This window comes from Larimichthys crocea, chromosome X (genome assembly GCF_000972845.2).
Source record: "Larimichthys crocea isolate SSNF chromosome X, L_crocea_2.0, whole genome shotgun sequence".
NCBI classification, from domain to species: Eukaryota; Metazoa; Chordata; class Actinopteri; family Sciaenidae; genus Larimichthys; species Larimichthys crocea.
Window position 1 is genome coordinate 33,613,364 of NC_040020.1, and position 20,358 is coordinate 33,633,721.

Sequence of the window (20,358 nt, forward strand, 5' to 3'; positions counted from 1 at the left end):
AAATGAGCCAAGCCCAACCAACCTTGTATTTCCTCCTTAGTCAGTGAATGGGAGAGCACAGGCAGTAGTAGTAGGCGGCTGAGGTAAAACACATGTCTCTATTTTTCTCTGTTGCCCGCTGTCTGTGCTCAAATTCCAGCACTGAGAAATGCCAGGAAAGACGAGAGACACAGAGCAGGATATGAACGACAGAAAGTAAGAGAGCCGAGCTGTGATCAGAAAACCAGTCGGTTCACTTGTCCATCCAGATTTCCCATAAAGGTGTTCTTTAATCGAGCTGGCAGCAGATTCTCCCAGATTCCTGTGCGCTCTGCTCCTCGGCTGCTCCGGCGTTCGTCAGAGAGTGTGTGAGAGAGAGAGACAAGTATCAACAGCTGTGAGTGTGTATGTGAGAGGATATATATGTGTGTGTGTGTGTGTGTGTGTGCCCTCTGCAAATGAGGGTGTGTGTTTGTGTGGAAAAGAAGCTAAAGGGACCACGTGATGCAAGCTTAATCCCCCGCCCACTTGCACACACACACAAATTCAAGCAAACACACACATACAGGCTTCTAGACCAATCAGAGCTCAGGCTCACACACACTAATCACTCCTCCTCCCTTCTCTCTCTCTCTCTCTCTCTCTCTCTCTCTCTCTCTCTCTAGTCATCTTTTTTCTTTTCTCTCTTTTTTCTTTGATCCATTCACTTTCTGGTCTTTCTCTCTCTCTCCCACATTCCACAATCGTCTCTCTCTCTCTCTCTCTCTTTATGTCCCTCATTCACACCCCCTGCTACCCTGCCACCCCTCTGGGCGACTGTACTAAAGGTCAGTGTTTATGAGTTTGCCTGGCAGCCATCAGCATGGCCTTTATGGCCACTTTGGTCCCCTTCAGAATCAACATTATCTGGCTCTGCGGTGAGCCAGATATGTCTTTAAAAAGTCAGAGGACGCCATCAAATTAAGGATTCTAAAATGAAAACATCACAAGGTCATGGTAAGCCTCTGAGGCACGGTACAAATACTTAAATAAAATGATTGTTAAATTATCCCTCCGTACTAACACTAATATCTTTTAAAGATATACACGATTTCATAGCAAATGTATGCAATATCAAATATAAAAGAATCTAACTGAAGCTTATTGTGATAAAACACAATAAACCAAGCTCCATTGTAATGCACTATAGCTAATATATAACAGTGAACAGTGAATTATTGCCCAATCAGCTAATTAGGGTCAGTCACAGACATTTTATGGTTCTTCAAGTTTGATTTCTGGATTGTCCACAGGCCATAAAGCATTTGTTAAGCTTTTGCTGAAGATGTAAAACTATGTGAGCACAAGACAATTTTGTACTTCAAATAAACTTCAGGAAGTGCAGGAAGTGAATTTACAAGTCATACATTAAAAAAACAACCCGTGAGCCAAGTCAATATTAAGCTTTACTTGACCTGCAGTGAAATTTACACTGCAGTAAATCTCTAACAAATACTTTGAAGCTTATTCTAATTGTTGTAGATTGACTTAGCAAGATGTGACTTAGCAACTGTCTTTCTTAGTAAGATTACTTCTTTGCTTTGAACTTTCTTGTAAAATGACGTCATTTTTTCACGTTGGCATGAAACTAAAACTTCATAAAGTAACTTCCATGCAAGTAGATCTGCAGGTTTTAGTGCCAGAGGCTTCTGGCTGAGCGCTTTTGGTTAATAAAGAGCTGTAGTACACATCAGCTGCTGTCACCTGATATCTTAGACGATAAGTTTTTATTTATGGCGGCCTGCTGCCAGACACTGTAACAACACTGTAGCAACAGACGCCAAAGCAAACCCATCTGATGACGTTCACAGAGGTTGAAAACTTTACACAAACTCCTGCATTGTTCAGAATAAACCAGCGCCCAGTGCTGTTTGAGTACGACACTTTCATGCTGTAAGTCTTCAAGCAAATATGATGTATCATGTGGATATATGAATAATAGTGCTGAGAGAACAAGCTAGTTTAGTCAAATAGTCGTGCTTGCTTAGGTATGTGCCGTCAGGTACAGGATTTATGACTGTTTGAATAATTGCTTGACACCAGAGGCAATTAACACCTCAAGGGTGAACCTGTAACACAGCACAACAACGTGAACTAAATGCTGAAAGAAATTTTCAAGATTTCATGAGTAAATTCTGTATATTTGTGTTTTCTTTGTTGTTTTACTGAATATTAAAAGTTAAACCTCTCCTTAGTCTGACAGGGACAACAAAACATCATAATATAATAATGATGTGACAATGATAACAATGATTTATAACAACATCAGTCTAAAAACAGATTAAAAAGACTTGCTAAATGTTTTATATTGCTACTGCATTGTCCTGCGTACACACACACACACACACACACACACACACACAAACACTGCTTATCTTTGCAGGCAAGTAGTAAGATCGTACAACTAATGATGACACTGACTGATAGTGCAGATATGTGGACACACACACACATATAGACACACACACACACTGTGTATGCATTCCACATAATGGGCAGGCTCGGTGCTGCTGGCTATGTAAAACAGACTGATTCCTTTAAATGGCATCACATGCATGTGGAGGAAATCAGTGGAGCGTTTGCTCGGGGGGCTGCAGCTGGATCGTAGCAACAAAACAAGAGCTCTCATCCTGCAGTCGCCACATGACTTACTGTCTTTTTGCTACAAACTCTGTTCTATACACAAAGAACAATAACGCACTTTTGGGAATCACTTGTGCTGCTGGTCTATGAAATGACCAGTGTTGGGCAAGTTACTCTAAAAAAGTAACTAGTTACAGGTACTAGTTACTTCTCCCAGAAAGTCACTAAAGTAGTTACTGAGTTACAAATTGTAAAAGTGACTAGTTACTTTAGAAACTATTGTGTTACTTTCAAGTAATTTTTTAAATGCTCAAATGTGTCAAAGAATTTGGACCCCACCTCCATACCTCTTTGACGGAACTTAAAATACATGTGCGTGTTCAATAATTTATGATATATACTATACTATATACTATACTGCCATTTTTGGACTATTCGGGCCCGCCAGTCCTGTTTCTCGTTGACTCATGTGAATGTCCTGTGTCGTCTTTGTGTGTCTGACAATTTCTGTAAGCCCAACTCCACCTCTGATTGGCTTACCATGGAATTTTACTCAACCTCAGCCAATCGTCATCATTTATGCGATTGTCTCGTGCCCCCGCCCTCACCAAGGATGGAGGAACAAGAAAAAATTTTGCTGCTCGGCTTAGAGATCTAGTTGGTCTGATGAAAAACAGCTGCCTTCAATCATAGTAACGCGCCGCATTTTCTGGCAGTGACAATATCGACGTTATAAAGGTAGGAAGAGTAATCAATTAGATTACTCGTTACTGAAAAAAGTAACGCCATTATTCATAGCGACGTTATTCCCATAACTGGAAATGACATTATGTTCAATGCTTATAGAAAACACCCCTTTATGTATTAAGTAGCTTGCAGGGGCTATTTATTTTAGATGTATTATCATCTTCTGCAGCATTGCCTTAAATAAAGTTCTTTTAGTGTAAAACATGTGCAGGGATTTGTCTTGGAGGGAAAAACATAGACCCGATGGAGAGTATGCAGATTTTCAGTCCAGTTAAATGCTGACGGAGCAGATCTCACTGATTAGTTTCACGAGTTTGGGTGAAGGAAAGCTGATTAGTAACATCTGCAGCATTATTGATTGATTGGAATCAATGCCTGCTATCAGTACACAATGATCTGTATCATAAATCACTCAATGACTGTGTTCAACATTTCTACTCTGGTAACAATTACCAGTTCTGCATTACTTTTCATGTTTCCAACGGGCAGAGCAACACTTCTTTCAACACAGTCATTGTTGTGGAAGTGTTACCATGAGCTGAAAAACACAAATCTGTTTCCAACATTAATGACAGAATGAGAATAGTTTTAAAATTTCTCATAGTTGTTTTTCTTTTATTACAGACTTCAGGGGAATGGCCATTAATTACCCTGTTCAATATGTGATTTTTCATATGTTGGCAGGCTCAGTAAAATATTTATACTGGATTATTTCCTGTGATTGGTACAATATTTGGTTTTTCTGTCTTGGCCAGGTCTGTCTCTGCACAGAGTATTACCATCCGCAGTGCAGTGAATATGCCAAGTACAGACTGGCATAGAAAAGAGACTGATCTCTCTCCACCACCACCACCACCACTGCCGCCGCCAACACCCGTCCTCCTGGATGTTGGTACATCACTCAGCACTTTATGCCCAATTCCCCCTGGAAACACACACACTATCCCCAGCAGTCTCTGCCAGGCCTGACTCAGGGAAACAGAGCTCCACACACCGCTGCACAATACTGAATGCTGTCACTTCAAAATAGCTTCAACATAGGACACTGTTTGAAGACATTACACTCCAACACTAGTATGTTTGGTAGCACCTGCTGCTCATGTACTGCACAGCCTGTAGTTAGACAACAAAAACATTCCAGTGATCCATCATTTTACACCATTCGGACTGTTTTGAACAATCCCTCTGATACAACATTCAGACTGTCATCCTTGCACCATGTTTGAAATTACAAATCTTAAGATGAAATAAAAAAAACTGCTATAACCGCATCTTTGTTTTGCCTTTATGATGAGTGCAAAGGTGGCTTAAGCAAACCCATAAAAACGGGACAGTCCCAGGACAGTGTCCGGGCAGCTATGTCTCACTGGTTCATAAGAGCAGGCTTGTGTCTTAACGTTAGCTAATCATGACCCTGTGGAAACCCAAATTACTGTTATTGCTTTAGGTCGACTCATGTGACACCTTACAGACAAGGTTAGACTAAAGCCAGGCGGTCCAATGCGTGCTTGATACTCTGCCGTCTCCACGCAACTGTTATCAAGTCAGATGATTAATGACTCCTCTGCCCACCACAGCGATGCCGTGTTTCGGTTTAAGTCATCTCCTCCTTGACCTCCTGTGATAAGCTGTGGACAAAAACAAAAACATAACAAGAGGGGAAGACCTGAGCGTCTGCTGTGCTTAATGCATGCAATGCTGTCATCCGTTTACTGCCAAAAGCCCGCAATCAGCGTTCTGTCAGCGTTTCCCTCCAAACGCCGAGCGGTAACAGGAGAGGAGCAAGAGGGCAGGTTTACTGATGCTAACTGTTCAGGAATGTACAAACACTTGAGATCATCATTGAGCATTTTCCCCTCGAACAGAAAACGTAGACCCCACGGTGGGAAACTGACAGATGTGGTAAAGCCTAAGAAAATAAAACTCATTCGGTTAATGGTGGTGAGGCAACCCGACTGACATTTTTTCACAAGGCTTGTTTTAACTTCTTGTACTTCAAACACAATTTTCCCACATGACCGGGAGGTCAATTTGATTCCCAGAGGACAGTATAGAGCCACACGACGGCCCCTAAAATAACTCTTGGTAACAGCTTGTCAGTTCACATAGAGCATCGTGTTTGCATCATGAGTCGACCTACAGGAACGATTTAGACCTAGCAAAACCTACAGGAAAAAAATGTATCGCCCTTCAGTTCTGCATGATTTGAGGGGGGTGACATATTTTCTTTGCAAACAGGAATTTTGCCATAAGGCAATGAGTTTGCAGCTTTGATAACCATGAAAAGGTTAAACAATCCTTTAAGTTGCTACAAGTAGGTACAGTATTTCAAGAGTGGAACCTGTGGGAAAACAAACTATGATGGTAATCTTTTGTTACAGCTACACTGCAGTGCAGTGCAAGCTCCTGATCATTTTTTAACCCTGCAGGGCTAAAAAAAAAAAAAAAAAACGCAGCTCCTGAATCATTTTTTACCCTGCATGGCTAACACACACAGAGAAAACCTGTATAGCTGTCACTCCTCTGTTTATCCGGCGCTTAACAGCCTGTCTAGTTTTACGCTTGTACGCGAGTGATCCTAAGTAGACTCTAATCCATGTTTGAGGGGTAAAGAGGCATTTAGAGAGCGGCTAATGTTTAACGCACTGAGACGTGTTCAGATTCACTTCCTGGAGCGCTCACTGGGAACAATGCTGTCAGTGTCTGAGCGGCTATGTTATTTAGCAAGGAGAAAGAGCACACACACATATACGCACCGTCACAGGGCTGTACTCAAGCATGACCAAGGAAGTCTGCCTCTGCCTCAAAGTTCAGGTAGAGCGATAACAGACTTCTACAGAGACATAAGAGAGTGAGCAAGGAAACGTATTGTGTGTAGTGTAGTGTGTGCGCATGTGGAGTCGTTGTTACTCCTTAATTTCCTCTGTTGACGGAGATGAAGCGAGGCCTGGAAGTGACAATGGGAAGTCACCGCCCAGTCGTCAGCTTGGTCAAATGTGCTACTCCAGGTCAAGTTGAACAAAAAGTGCCCCTGTGACAGATCGCTGAGGAAATACAGTGTTTGTCTGCAGGAAATAAGAATAAATAGGAACTTTTCTGCACTCACGGACAGGAAATAAGAATAAATAGGAACTTTTCTGCACTCACGGATGCTAATTTAGGACTTAATGTCAAATATGACTCACATATGGCTCATAGCTAAAACTAAGATAAGGATGGAAAGAAGCTGATAATAACGACCAATTCATTTTTAGTGACTCTTTCTTGTCCTGGTCACATATCTGAATGTTAGGTTTGCAGTATTACACAGGGATGCTGAAAGGATACAACATATCAAACAGCACGCTGCACATTGTTTTTTAGGTTTAGAAACGTATTCAGATCGATGGTATAAATATAACATTTTGAACTTTGTGGGTCATCAGATCTTTTAAACACTTCTCAACATGTTGCATTTCCTTAAGTAGCTGATAAAGCGCATCTTTTCTAATTTTCCGTGTGAAAAAGCGAGTCATTTAATGGTTTGAGACATGCTTCTGTTTAAATTCTCATGAAGGCATAACTGAGTGTTGCTTTCTGTCAGGACGGTAGAAGAATTCAGTGAATGCTATAGCGAAAGTTGGCTTACAGTAAACAATACTGCGTTACATTTAATCTGAAGAAAAATCAGGTGTTTGTGGCATTGAAACAAAAACCTTAAATATCTCTCGCAATTGTATAAGTTAAGTTAAAATATCCAGGGGATTTATGGTGTTAAGGTTTGTTGACAAAGCCTAGTTATAGAGCACAGGTGTCAGGTTTCCAGGTGCACTGTAACGTCTGTTATCAGTGCTGTATATCGCATGTAGAGGCCCTAGATTTTTTCTAAACAGAGTCTACCATAATTGCGGACTGCCGTCACTCCCATAGTAATCTCAGCATATCAGATAACCTCATACACACAAACATGCACAGTTTCCACTCCCTGTTGACAAGAGAATACCATACACACCTTGAGTCAACACAATAGGAAGACAAATGTTTACAATTATCACAAATACACGTTTTTGCAATTTTTTATGTTCAGTAGGTTTTCAAATTGCCACTCGATCCGTCGATATGTTTATTTTGTTTGTCAAAGAGAGTTCTGCAGCCTGTTCTGCTGTAGCTACATTTTGAAGGAGTCAGAGACTCAATTTGTCAGGTTTTAGTCCAAAAACTTGAAGAAGCAGCTAAATCTGTACATGAATGTGGGGGCAGCTTAGATGTTCAAAAAGAAGCACAACCTTTCAGGACACTTTTCTAGCTTCACATCCCACAGGCCAATTCCTCTGAATCAAAGCCATGAAAGGAGGGGATCAACCACTTTTATCTTTGGCGGCTGAATGTTGTCGTGCGTGTAGGAGGAAATAGTCTCAAATATCTTTGAACTTGGAGAATGTGTGTGCATGTATGGCTTACAAGCACAATGATCAATATGGGCAAACACTGTTTAGCAGTGAGTATCAGTTCATAGCCATTCAAAATGCACTGGTCATTGTGTGTTTTTCAGTCATATGAATCAAGAGTTCCTGTAGAAAGCTGAAACAAAAGCAAGTAAGTGTGCTTTATAGTTAGTAAAAGTTGAGTTAAATGTGTTTATTACATGGTAAGATCATTAAGATGACGTGTGTGTTACTGAATTGTTGCATGGTAAACTTCATCTACAGCAGCTCTAATACTATTCTACCCTTTCGGTGAATGCACACCAATATTAGACTTGTTTGACATTTTGTGAAAGATGCTGAGAGATGAGACTATCTATATACCACCATCATGTCTGTACGCTAAATATGAAGCTGTAGCTATAGGACAGAAACACCGAGCATCACTCTGTCCAAACATAACAAAGTTAACAAAATTCTGCCTGCTGTATTAGCTGTACTTCTGCAGCACAGCTGATTATGCAAATGTAAAAGTTGGAGCCTTAATGGTGAGGTTTCCAGGCAAACAAACAGAACATCTCATTCTTATACTTTATTATTATTACACTTAATGCTAAGCTACAGTAACTGGTTGAATGTATGGGATCAGGGGAGTCATGGGTCACATGGGAATGCTGTTGTATTTGTACAACAAAACCAGGTCATCAATTATTCTTGAGTTTATTGGACTTGAAAGCGATTCTGACATTGATGTTGGAGCAATTTAGGACAATTTAGGAAGGATTACACAAACAAATCCAACTGAAATGTAGAAAATACATTTGGATGCACACACACACATGCGCACACACAAACACCGCTGGCCGCTAATCACCCTGTAATTATAGCCGGTAATGACAGAGCTATAGACAGAGTTTTAACAGGACCCTGCTGCTTTAACCACACAAACAAACACAATACTTCGCTGGGGTGTTGCAGCTGCTAACTGCTACCGTATGTCCTCACCACCAGACACCTTGTAGTCAGACAGGGGCTAAACAGCAGAGATGTCCAAGCTTCTCCATGGCTACACAACACATTATACTTTTACAGGAGAGACGTGTGCAGAATTTCGGTGTGAATTACTTGACATTTTCTCAAAGCCCTTCTTGGCATCAACGTCTGACTGAGAGAGACTGAGAAACCCATGTAGACTCTTTGAAGTTGGCTCCACTGTTTTTGGGTTTTTTTCTTTAATTACACCCTGATCGTTTCTACAAACAAAAACACTTTAGAATAGGTTTTCATGGTACCTGGTTAAGATTCAAATCACAAGCCATGGCTCAGTAAGTATCACTCAGAGACACAGCCTCAGCTACTCCAGCACTACTGACCAATGATAAACATTCTTGACTGAAGCGCTTTGGTCGAAGGCACAGCAGCATTTACTGTTAGAGAAACTTACAGGAGTATTTAACATTCATATTTACTGGTCAGTCGTTAAACGTCACACACATGAACACAAATACACAAAACCCAGATGGAACTATAGTACCCATAATGCTTTGGAGGATGTAAACAGAAAGTTCAATGCCACTGTGGAATCAATTTAGCTGTGGCTGGAGTGTAGTTTTCTTAGCCTATATTTACATTATGAAAATAAAGTATTAAAAGTATGCAATATTAGCTATTTGCAGTTCCTGTTTGCATTGTACCCATAGATGTGTAAACAACTATCATTGGATAACTTTGATAATAAAGAAAACTTAAAAATTGGATGATTCTCTGGCAGGTTCTGGAGTTATAGGAGCATCTCTTTCTCTGATTTACAAGCAGATTCGTGGATGACTATTGATTTACAATTATTCATGGAAATCGTTGTGTCTTTGCTTCACATGTCTCCCTCCACGCCGCCTCTCCCCTCTGCTGCACTGGTGACTTTTCCATTTTAACATGTGTTAACTCAATAATTTTTCTTCTTAGTTTAGTCGTGTGATTGAGCCATGGGAATGTATGAGAAAGGTGGAGCTGTATGATCAAGGTCCAGTTTTTAATGAACCAAAACTGCCATTTCTCTTTGGCTGCGAGCACTAGAGTGCAGAGGAACCTTTTAAAACCTTTTCATATATTTACAAAAACCCTGGAGATATCCCCTCTTATGCTGCAGTAGCTTATATAGATCCGGTGCAGTAGAGGACAAGAATATCCTTCTGCCCTGGATTTCCAACAGATAATTGAGCTTTTTTTGTGGCAATCTCAGGGGCACTGAGAAGAACTGTGTATAACAGAATAGTGACACTATAAAGGAGGAGTTTTTAAATTGGAAATAAAAGTTTTACTTTGTATTTTTTAAATTAATATATCAGAGGCACCAAGTAATAACAGGGAATTTGTCTTTGATGCCCCTTAAAAGAAACTTAAAACAACTGCAGGCTCAAGGAAGCAAGGTTGTGGCGCTGTAAGGCTCAGAGGCTCATTTATAAGGCAAATGGTTTCTATGCCAATCCCTCCATACCAATCAAAGCCCTGTGTGTGCCAAATGAGCACACATTTTGCCTGAGCTAACATGTGGGAACAGATAAGCAAATGATTCATTCAGCACAGTAGTAGCTTTGTGGAATTCCTGCGCTATCTTTCTTGAGTTGATGCATGATTTCCTGATACAACCTTTCAGAATGGACTGGTTTGAAAACTGATCACTCAGTTCAAATCAGTCCATTCATCCCAATATTAGTATATTTAATTGTTTAATTTTAGACTTGTAAAGCAGCAGATAATAAGATAAGTAGTCATGTGTACCCAAATGTAATTGATTTTCTCAGCTTTATGAAGCATAGTTATGCAAAAGCGAGAGAACTGACAACAACCAACCAGCCAAACTAAATGAACTGAATGCACCAGTAACGGTCGATCAACTTGAGCCCATTTTACAGTGAATACAGCCTTTTCATGGAAGACCACAGTCACATGGTGGATCAATAATAAGGCCTTTAATAACTGTGTACGTTTATGCTTCAGGGGGGGGATCTTCCAGAAATCTTCATGCAGTGAAGCAGAACTTTTCCCCTGCGAGAAAGCAACATTCTTTTCCACATGGAAAGGATTTCTTACCACTGACTTGACTCTCAGCTATAATAAATGCACATCAACAGTTGGGCTGTGTTCCACATGTTCACACTATCAGAGATTAGCAGCTGAGGAACGTCAAGTGTTTGACCCCGGGTGATAAGGTGGGTGTAGGAGAGGTTTTGTTACAACATTGAAACATTGAAATACAGCACACATGATGAAGAGCCCTAAAGTAAGGGGGAGTTCATTGCCAGTTCATGAACTTTCTTTCCCCTTTTCTGAAGAGACTGATGCAGACCTTCATCCAAATAAATTGAATTCCACAATTATGCACTATATGAAATCAAATTATTGAGCAATGACACATTGTTCCTGTTGTCAAATGGAGTTGTACTATTGTTGATGAGCATATGGCCTCATGACTGTGGTCAGGCAACAAGGCACAACACTGAGGGGGCGTCGGCCAGAGAGCTGGTGTTCGTGTGTGTGTGTGTGTGTGTGTTGTGTGTGTGTTTGGGGACTATCCATTACACAATCCGAGGAAGCAGACAGATTTGATATTTCGGGGTCTGTGTCTGGTTGACGTCATTATACATGAAGCAGAACTGCAGTCCCATCACACCAGCACAAACACACACACACACAGGGGCATGAGCACACAAACAGTCACACACTCACATGGGTTTCTATAGTAACTCCAAACAAACAGTCCATGCATGTGGTGACCCCACCCCAGCAGAAAAAAGGGAGAAACCAAAAGAGCGAGACATAAAGTAAGATAGAAAGTGAGAGATGAAGACAACAGTATGAAATAAGATTCTGCAGCTGCATATGCTTTACTTTATGCATGCTCTGTGTCTTATTCAGAACAGAGACTTTTGAAAAACAGCACATGGATAGAAGAAACCTTTCACTAAAGGCATTTGTTTCCCCACTTCCCCAAAAAGTATTAAACCTCATTTGTACTTCTAAAACCTCAAATTAAGGAACAAACCTTAAACTAGACTCTCTTGTTTAGTCACTTGGAAACACTTCTCGATTTCACAAGAGGAATGGTGAAATAACCTCATCCCATCCCACGGCTATCCCATGGGCCTCTTATGTTGTTCCACCACACAGGTCAGAGCCCTAATACACAGTGACCACACAGACAACTAGGCCCCCGCAAAAGGCCTTTTCATTCACTGTAGTGTGTCAGAAACAGAGAAAGGAAACCAACAATAGACATGAAGCTTTGTATCAAAGTTAAGGCCAGTTATTGGAGCTTAGCGGCTTCCAAGGTCAGTCAAGGTTGAAGACGCCCACATCCGCATATTAAAAGGACACTGGCATTTAGATGTTTTGTTGGCTGAAGAAACCTCTGATTGCTTGGACTTTTGGCATTTTCCTTTGTGTTTGCTAAAGTCCATCCTGCCAAGATGAAAGCTGTTACTCCGTTGTTGCTGGTGAAAGGTCATGAATTAGACTAAAGCAGTAGGAACCCGAGGGTACCAAGCAGCCTTAAAGCTACTTTTGAGAAATAGGCATTTAAGGCATTATATTACCATTGCTGTTCTCACTTAGCTATATGTGGTCGCCATAACAAATGCTAATTATCATGATGAGCTGTCTAGACAGCTTGAGGTTAGTAGCAATTCACTTCTGTTTTATAAATCTGTTAACAGTAAGAAAAAGCCTTATTCATTAACTTATTTTCCTACCTACTATGATAGCTTTTATGTCCCTGCACTGTAAGAACTACCTTCACTGTCATCTCAACCCAGATCACAATGGATAGTTGGCTGAATGAAGCTCCAGTCAGCCTGTCCTACCAGGATGAACAGTGAAACAGAGTGGTGATTCTAGTAGATCATTCAGGTCAATAGTCAATTGATCAAAACAGACATTCAGTTGATTAATTAACAAACCTGGAATGGATCTGGAAGCTTAAATGTTTAGTATGATGGATAAGGGAACAGTTTTCTATAGAAAATGACTGACAGCAGTGTTCAAGTCCCAAAAGCTGCACTCTGGGTAAGATTTTCTGGACAACAGCGTGAACCCATGTGGACTGTGGATCAAGTGGGTGGTCTTCACAGACTTTGGAATTCGTCCAGGAGGCTTTGATGAGTTCTTGTTTTATTTGAAAAGGAATCTCAGCAGGTCTCTACCACAACAGGAAAGGAAACAAGCAGAGTTCTTCTCAGTGAGTCACTGTCACTGTGCTGTGCTTTGACCCGTCCTATCACATCTGACCGCTCAATGGCACACTGTCAGAGCAGAGGGAAAAGAGCCTCCAATGTGTGTATGTGCATGTGTGTGTGTGCGAGGGCCTACATGTTTCCGGGCCTGTCAGGCTCGAGCCTCAGGGGTTGCGACACAAATCCATACAAAGCATCCATCATGGAAAGGAAAGTGGCCACATCTGATGTTGATGACATCCAGAAGGTCAGGCATCTAACTGTACAGGACTCTGGGGTCCTTTCCTCGCCTCATCAACAACTCATTCAGCGAGTTTCTCTGTCATGGATTGTCCAGCAAACATGGCTGAAGATGAAAGAATTCCTGCTTGGAAGACTTAAAAAGACTAGCTTAGTATTTTAGTCTTAAAAAGAAAGTTACTTGTAGTGTAGTTTGTACAGTTTCTAAAGTAACCTATAGCTTTGTAAATCTTTGCACCTTGATTAATTGTTTCCCTTTTTTTGTAAGTCGCTTCGGATAAAAGCGTCAGCTAAATGACTAAATGTAAATCTGTTTCCCAAAGTCACCTCGGAACACATAGCATCTTGCTTGAAGCCAATGAATAATTATTCTGGAGAGAAGCTTTTGGGATGCCAGCAGGCCCTCAACATGGGGTCAAGGCTCTTTACTAAGAGGTCCTGGTGTAATTTAGGCACCATTTCCCCCCATTTGTGGTCTGTGCAAATAATTCTATTCATCCATTTTCATCTCAGTCTCCTTATCACTGTTATTTTGTGGTTGTCCAAATGTGTAGCCTGCAGTGTCTCAATGCCTCTCTCTCCCTCTCTGACAGTCACACATACACATGAGTGTGTGTGAAGGAAGGAGAAGCTTCCTGTCAGGATGTGGGGTACAGCAGGGGGACAGTGGCACTTAGCCAGAAGTCACAACTTTCTGCTTAAACTAAGTGTGTTAGTGTGTTAGTGTGTGTGTGTGTGTGTGTGTCCTTGTGGTGCATGCATTCATAGGCAATTGTCCGTGTCCTGATTACTCTGACCACTCAGCGAGCATACTTCATTTCAGAGGAGTTATTTCATCAACGGTAGGAAATTCTTCTTCAACATCAAAGAGATTCTGGGCTCGTACTGTGGCGAAGCTTTCATTCATAAACTCCTAAATAGCAGAGCTCCAGACGAACCTGAATAAGGCCAATTATCAGCATCTCGCCTGCACCACACACTCATAGCGAAAGGCTTCACTGATCTATACACACCAAAGATAATTACACAAGCAAGGAGGAAAAAAATACTCCAGAGACTGGGCCCCATGGACGCTCTTTCTTCCTCTGCTCCTGCCTCTTGAATCATTCACATCTTTTCTACTCTCTCCATTAATCCCCATTCTTTATCTGCATTCTTTTCCTTCATGCCATTGTTCATGCTTGTTTATGTCACTGTCTTTTGTATTGGTACAAAAAGCAAAAATTGTGCACAATTTCTGATGCTCTAAACATCAATTATGCTTTATTGACCAAGAACTGTAATGCTAAGGAAAGTGCTTAAGAGGAAAGCGGTAGCTAAAAATGATAAAATCACAATTTTCTCTGAACCAAGATCATTACTGTTAGTATTGATGGCTGTTGTGATGATGTTTTTATTCACATAAATGTACTTTTAGGACTTGAGAGCACAGATAAAGTGTCAGGGAGACAAATCAAATAATAAGTACTAGATGTGGTTGAAGTATGCAATATCTTTGTACAGCTTCAAGGGACCAAACCTTTTCTGCACAAATGTATAAATGACCTCATATCCATTGCCACCTATACATATGTGGATGGGTGTTTCTGAGTATATTTGTACTAAAATGACCAGCTGTTTCCTCACACACCCTTTACATTCCCGCTTACAAGCCAGTGCACACAAAATACCATCCTTCCCAGTCAGGAAGAGCTTAAAGGATATCCAGAGAGAGAAGCAGCTTATCATTGTGGCAACTTATTGTTCCTGACAACCAGTGCGCTATATGACTCACAGTCGCCAGGGAGACAGAGACCTAGTGATGCAATCAGGAAGGAAAACTCTGAAGTAAGTGACAATCGCCACAGCTGAGTGCTAAAGTAAACTTTCTGTAAAACTGAGGCAGCACCTAGAGTTTCAAGTGACTTGGTTTTTACAGCTAAATGCAACTCTCCTTTTGAATGTCTAGTTGTAATTCACAACGCTTTTAATTAGGTACAAATTAAACATGGGTACAGTATGTTTTGCTTAATATAAAGGAATCAAACTCAAATGGAAGCCATTTTTTTCCATCTTACTTTCACCAAAGCTCTCCTTTCTCTCCCCAGATTTGAACTTTCTGGCTCCAGTAACTGTCAAGATAGCGACAAGCAGTGAACCCCAAAATTCAGGTTTAGAAATGTCCTTTTAGAGCTTACAAGTGATGTCAGAGACTTTTTATCTTTGGAGTGAACCCTCCATAAACTCTTTGGCCTTTAGTGAAGCAGCTGGAAGCTCTGAACTTGCAGAAAGCTAAAATAAGAGTGCTTACTCATGGTATTTACTGGTTTGTTTTGTACCACATGTTGCCTTTCCCTTTTATCTTTGGCATCTTAATAGGAAGATCTTCAGATTATCTATAGTCGACTTGGAGTGTGCCTGCACCACCATTGCATGTGTCACTGTGAACCTGAGACAGACAAGAACATACCAGAGGATCTAATGACAGATATCTTAAAGGCACTGTAGACTGTGAGACCTTTAAAAAGACAGAACAAGAGCTAAGCAGGCAAAGGAAGGATTACACAACTAATGGGGGATCATAAAGCACGAGGGATTATCTTTTTAACTTTTCAAGCTTAGATGTCTGATCATTTTCCTGCTGCGATAAAGATCACTCAGACGAAGGTTTGCAGGCTAATGGTTACAAGGAACTACAACGTGTCACTGTGCATCAGCGTCAACTCAGCTCACTCCAACAACAATTTTACATTTTCAAACGTTCTGAGATAAATAAGAATCCATTCCTCTTCCTGTAGACGGTGGATTACAATGAAGACAACAGCAGAATCAGCTTACATTGTAGATCACCAATCACCAAGTGATTTAAACATTATGTATGACAGAGGTCTGTCCCCAAACCCCATCAGTATTGTCATATGAAACAACCAGTGGGAGCTGAATATATTGATATCAAGCAATCGTGGCTTTAAAGTGACAGGGAAGAGAGTCAACCACTTCCTATGGTCGAATGCATGCTTCAAATAAACAATGGCATATGATGTGTTTTCAAACCCGTCTTAAATGCTTAATGCTTATAGCATATCTGAATGGCTAAAGTCAAAGAAGGGGTAAAAACTCTACTGTCATAGTTTCTTCCTGGCCGGATCCCTCCACCTCCACCTATCAGTCAAAAATGCACACTTTCAGAAAATCTCTCCTCAGAGGTTTTCATGATGTTACACTTGGTTGAACACTAAACAAAATAGCTGCTTAAGCAATGAAAGGAGAGAAGAGAAGTTCAAAGCCTGCCTACTTCACACCTGGCTACACACAACTGGACAATCTCCATGTAAAGTGGAAATGTTTGTTGGATTTGGAACTGGGCAACTTCTTCTTTGACTGCTTGTCATACACTTTAAAATCGGGCACACAAGGGAAAGGAATGACTTCTCTCGTGGACTGCGCATTATAAAACTGATTGATGCTCTGTTTGACAGAATGATTAAAGTTTATTTAGTAATTTCAGCACATGGTGATGATGTTGCCAACAGTTTAGATAAGGCTGATCTATGGCAAACACTCCCAAGATGAATTTTGGAGTGCAAATTTGTTCAGATTATTTTCAAAGATGCTCATGAAACCAGAAGGCAACCTCAGCAAACACTTGACATTTGTCTTATATGTCTAATATCCTACTGGCATTTCTAAACATACGGTGTAAAGGAATGCAAGGTACTGCTGTCATGTAGGCTTTGCGGACATGCCACGTAATGATTTAAACTGCCATCACAGACATGTAATCTGACGCTTGGATCTGTGTCAAAGGTCACGGCCTTCTGGGAGGGAACATTTAGCTGGGAGAGAGATGCAGGTTCTCATGTTACGTCTCAATTAGCCACCGATTTGTCGGCATGGCAGGTAAATGCTAGGATCACCCCCGGGGTCCACATTGCAGTGTCAGTTTCAATTAGCGTGATCAGACACAGGGAAATAGAGAGACAGAAAGGAAAAGAGCAAAAAATAGAGGGATGGAGATGGAGAGTGACCTCACTGAAGGCCTCTTGCTGAAATCTCCTGGCCCATGATGAGGGGAGTAACGGCAGCAAAAAGGATTGCCTTGATACATTTTTCAGCTGCACGAGGCAATACCGCAACTATGCACCGAGAAATTCCACAGCTCCCTTCTTTCTATCTCTCTTCATCCTCTTGGGCACTATCCTCATCCCTCATTCCCTCCCCCCCTGCGGCCTTCATACAATCTCCTCATCCATTATCATCAGTTATTAGATAAAAAATGAAGGAAAGATAAAAGAACGGGAGGCACAGCACAGCAGTTTTTCCAGTGATCAAGCCCCTGTTAGATCAGATGGTAAACTGAATATCGTCAGTGGACGAGAAAGCCGAGAGCATTGAAGTTTTTTAAAGTTGCAGCGGTGACTTGACTCAGTTTACAAGGTGCCTGATGGAACGGACAGACAGTCATTTCTGTTTTTATCTCCCACACACTGACACATACACAAAAGTATATTATAGTTTCAATTCCCTTGGGGTAATACTCTGCACCAATATCCCTTTCAAGTCCTCCCCTCTGTTTAACCAATCAGAAAAAACGCCCACCATCGCAGCAGGCCGTTTCTGGATCTGGTGTTTAAAGACGAGCTTGATGCGATCTTTCCACATTTAAAATGAAGGCGAGGAAGATTTATGGAGAGTTGGTTGGCGATGTAAAGCATGGCTGTATATTGCATATGGGGGAACAAACTCGTCACAGAAAATGAAACGCCATCTCAGGTCTCTTATTAACAGCCGACTGGCCGGATGGCTTTAACAGAGGACAGTGATGTCTAATGACTGGACTGGGATGTGCAAGGGGAAATGATCTGATGGTCTGATTAGCAACTTCCGTCATTATTAAAGCCCCTAATGTCTAATTTTAAATATTCCTAATACTAAAAGTTGCTTGATGACCAGCAGTAAAGTTTAGGTTCAGAAAAATACATCATTATAAAATGAAGTTAATGTGCTTCATCAGGACTGTGTGAATAGGCTTTCATTAGATTCGATAGACAGTGCTAGAAATAAGCAACTGCCATCAGATTACAATTAAAAAACTGATTGGTACATGGTGTGTGTAACATCTCAACATGATTTAAACAGAAGAAAAAAACCCACAAAATGTAAGAACCAACCAAACGTGCTCTAACTTTGGCAAAATCTTGTGTGGTCATGTCCAGCCTCATCGTTCAGAGTAAAAGGTTGATTGAGAAAATATATGTTCTATGGGCCTTTAAGATGTAAAAGGCAGACTTGTTTCGTCACAAGCGCTTCAAAAGCAACAAGCGCTAAATAACTTTGCCTCCCATCTACCTTATTCCTGGCCCCATGATTCTTCTTGTGAAATGTGGGTGGGTATTCCTTTCACTGAGGTAGCCTCTGTGAGAGTTGGTGGTATGCTGCAGGTGTCTTCCCTTACTCCGGGGGAAATAAGTGATGAGACGACACAAATGGGATATGCAGGATTATCTGCATATCCGCATGCATGCATGATTATCCGCATGCATCTCGTATTATTGGACTAGAAATAAGGTCTCAAAGTTTTTAAATGCGATATGAAATTTCATGTTGTCTTTTCACCACTTGCCTCATGTGTCTCTCTGTTTTACAACTAAATTCCTATTTAAAAAATTCGCTTTAACTTAACCAATAACATTTTGAAAGGGTTGGTGGCTTGAAGATAGTCAATTGTTACATCTTATTTCAGCACGAACACCATTTTGTTTCTCCGCAGTTTACATTCACAGTAAATTTACAGTATTTGACGACCTGCGACTGAGACTCAGCAATGAACTATCTGGACCCACCTTTACTATCAGTTTGTAACATGAATCCTATCATTATACTGATTTATTGAACATATGTGTTGCATAATATAACATTTTGAAACTTTGTCTGAACTTCACTTGATAGTTGAACCGAATGTAGATTTCTATCTCTGCCTTTTTCTCCATCGTCTCCTCTCTCACACCTCCAGCCTGTGTGAATTCATCCGTTTCTAATCCTCTTCCTGTGCGGCTCACTGAAACCTCACCACTCATTTGCCCGGCTCTTCATTTGATATCCAGTAGAGGGTGTCTGCCTCTCCCCCTCCATAGCTCTCCCCTCCATCCTCTATTTCCCTCTTTCAACCACCTCTCTTCTCCCTTCATCCCTCCACCGGTCTGTCCTCTGCTTCACTCATTCCTCCCCTCTCGCCTCATCTGTCTTTCATCTCCTCCGTCCTCAATCAAGTCCTCCACCTCTCACACTCTGCCCACTGTCCTTATTGCTGAGAGAAGGACAGCACAACATCCTGGCAGCTCTCCACCCTCCCTGCCTAGGCGGAAAAATAAACAAGCGTCCACATGTTCCCAAGGAATTTTAATGACTTCCATAACTCCGGCTTCTTTACCTGCCAAACCCCAGGCAGCATGAGGGAAACAGTGGACTCTGGACAAGCCAGTTTAACGGCATTGATGACGAGTGTTTGTGAATCTGAGCCAAGTAGTATCCTTTGAAGAGCTGAGCAGCATTAAAAAAAGCTGGGGGTTTGTCAAGCAAGCCAAATAGATGCCAAATAATCTGTCAACACTGGATGAATAAAAAAATAAAACATACATTATAGTGTCTCTCCTGTGTTTTATTAAAGAAAAATTAAATGCTCAGTGGTTAGCACTATGCTACAACTATACTGATAATACAGCAAAGCAGTAACATTGCATCAACAATGACCACACCTTGTAGTGCACTGACTCATTATGGTCCTACTTGGAGGCAGGATCAAGCCATGATCGTCTCTGTCCTCAGCTGAGCTGGCACACTATACTAAAGCATTTGGCTCAACATTTGAGATCAGACATGAAACTACAGAGAAAGCTCTATGAGAGTGTCCCTGTGCTCAACTTAACTTATGCTTAACGTCTGTAGGTCGTGTGTAAGAAAGCCTCTGTGGTTTGGAGTCGTTACTGTTGTTACTACTTTCTGACTGGCCCTTCTTTACAGGCTAGTGTCAGAGGTGTGATGGCTTTAAAAGATATTGATGAAGGATTGAAACAAGCAGGTTGGAACGATGTCGTATGACCACGTTTTAAAGTAAAAATTTATTTTAAAAAATAGTCTCTCTCCAAAATTCTGTAACTTTT

At 41.1% G+C, this 20,358-nt stretch overlaps 1 protein-coding gene across 10 annotated transcripts in view; it reads right to left on the minus strand.

Moving 5' to 3' along the window:
- add3a (adducin 3 (gamma) a) overlaps nucleotides 1-20,358 on the minus strand; it is a 98,414-nt gene that overhangs the window by 38,631 nt on the left and 39,425 nt on the right. For 2 of the 10 annotated variants that reach the window (XM_027282574.1, XM_027282575.1), the window contains exon 1: nucleotides 23-420. The exons of 6 other annotated variants lie outside the window; for them this stretch is intronic. The gene's annotated coding sequence lies outside the window, so the exon portion shown is untranslated. Of the gene's footprint in view, nucleotides 1-22; nucleotides 423-20,358 lie in introns of those variants that run through there. 2 more of the 10 variants (XM_027282565.1, XM_027282576.1) reach the window with 2 other exon arrangements.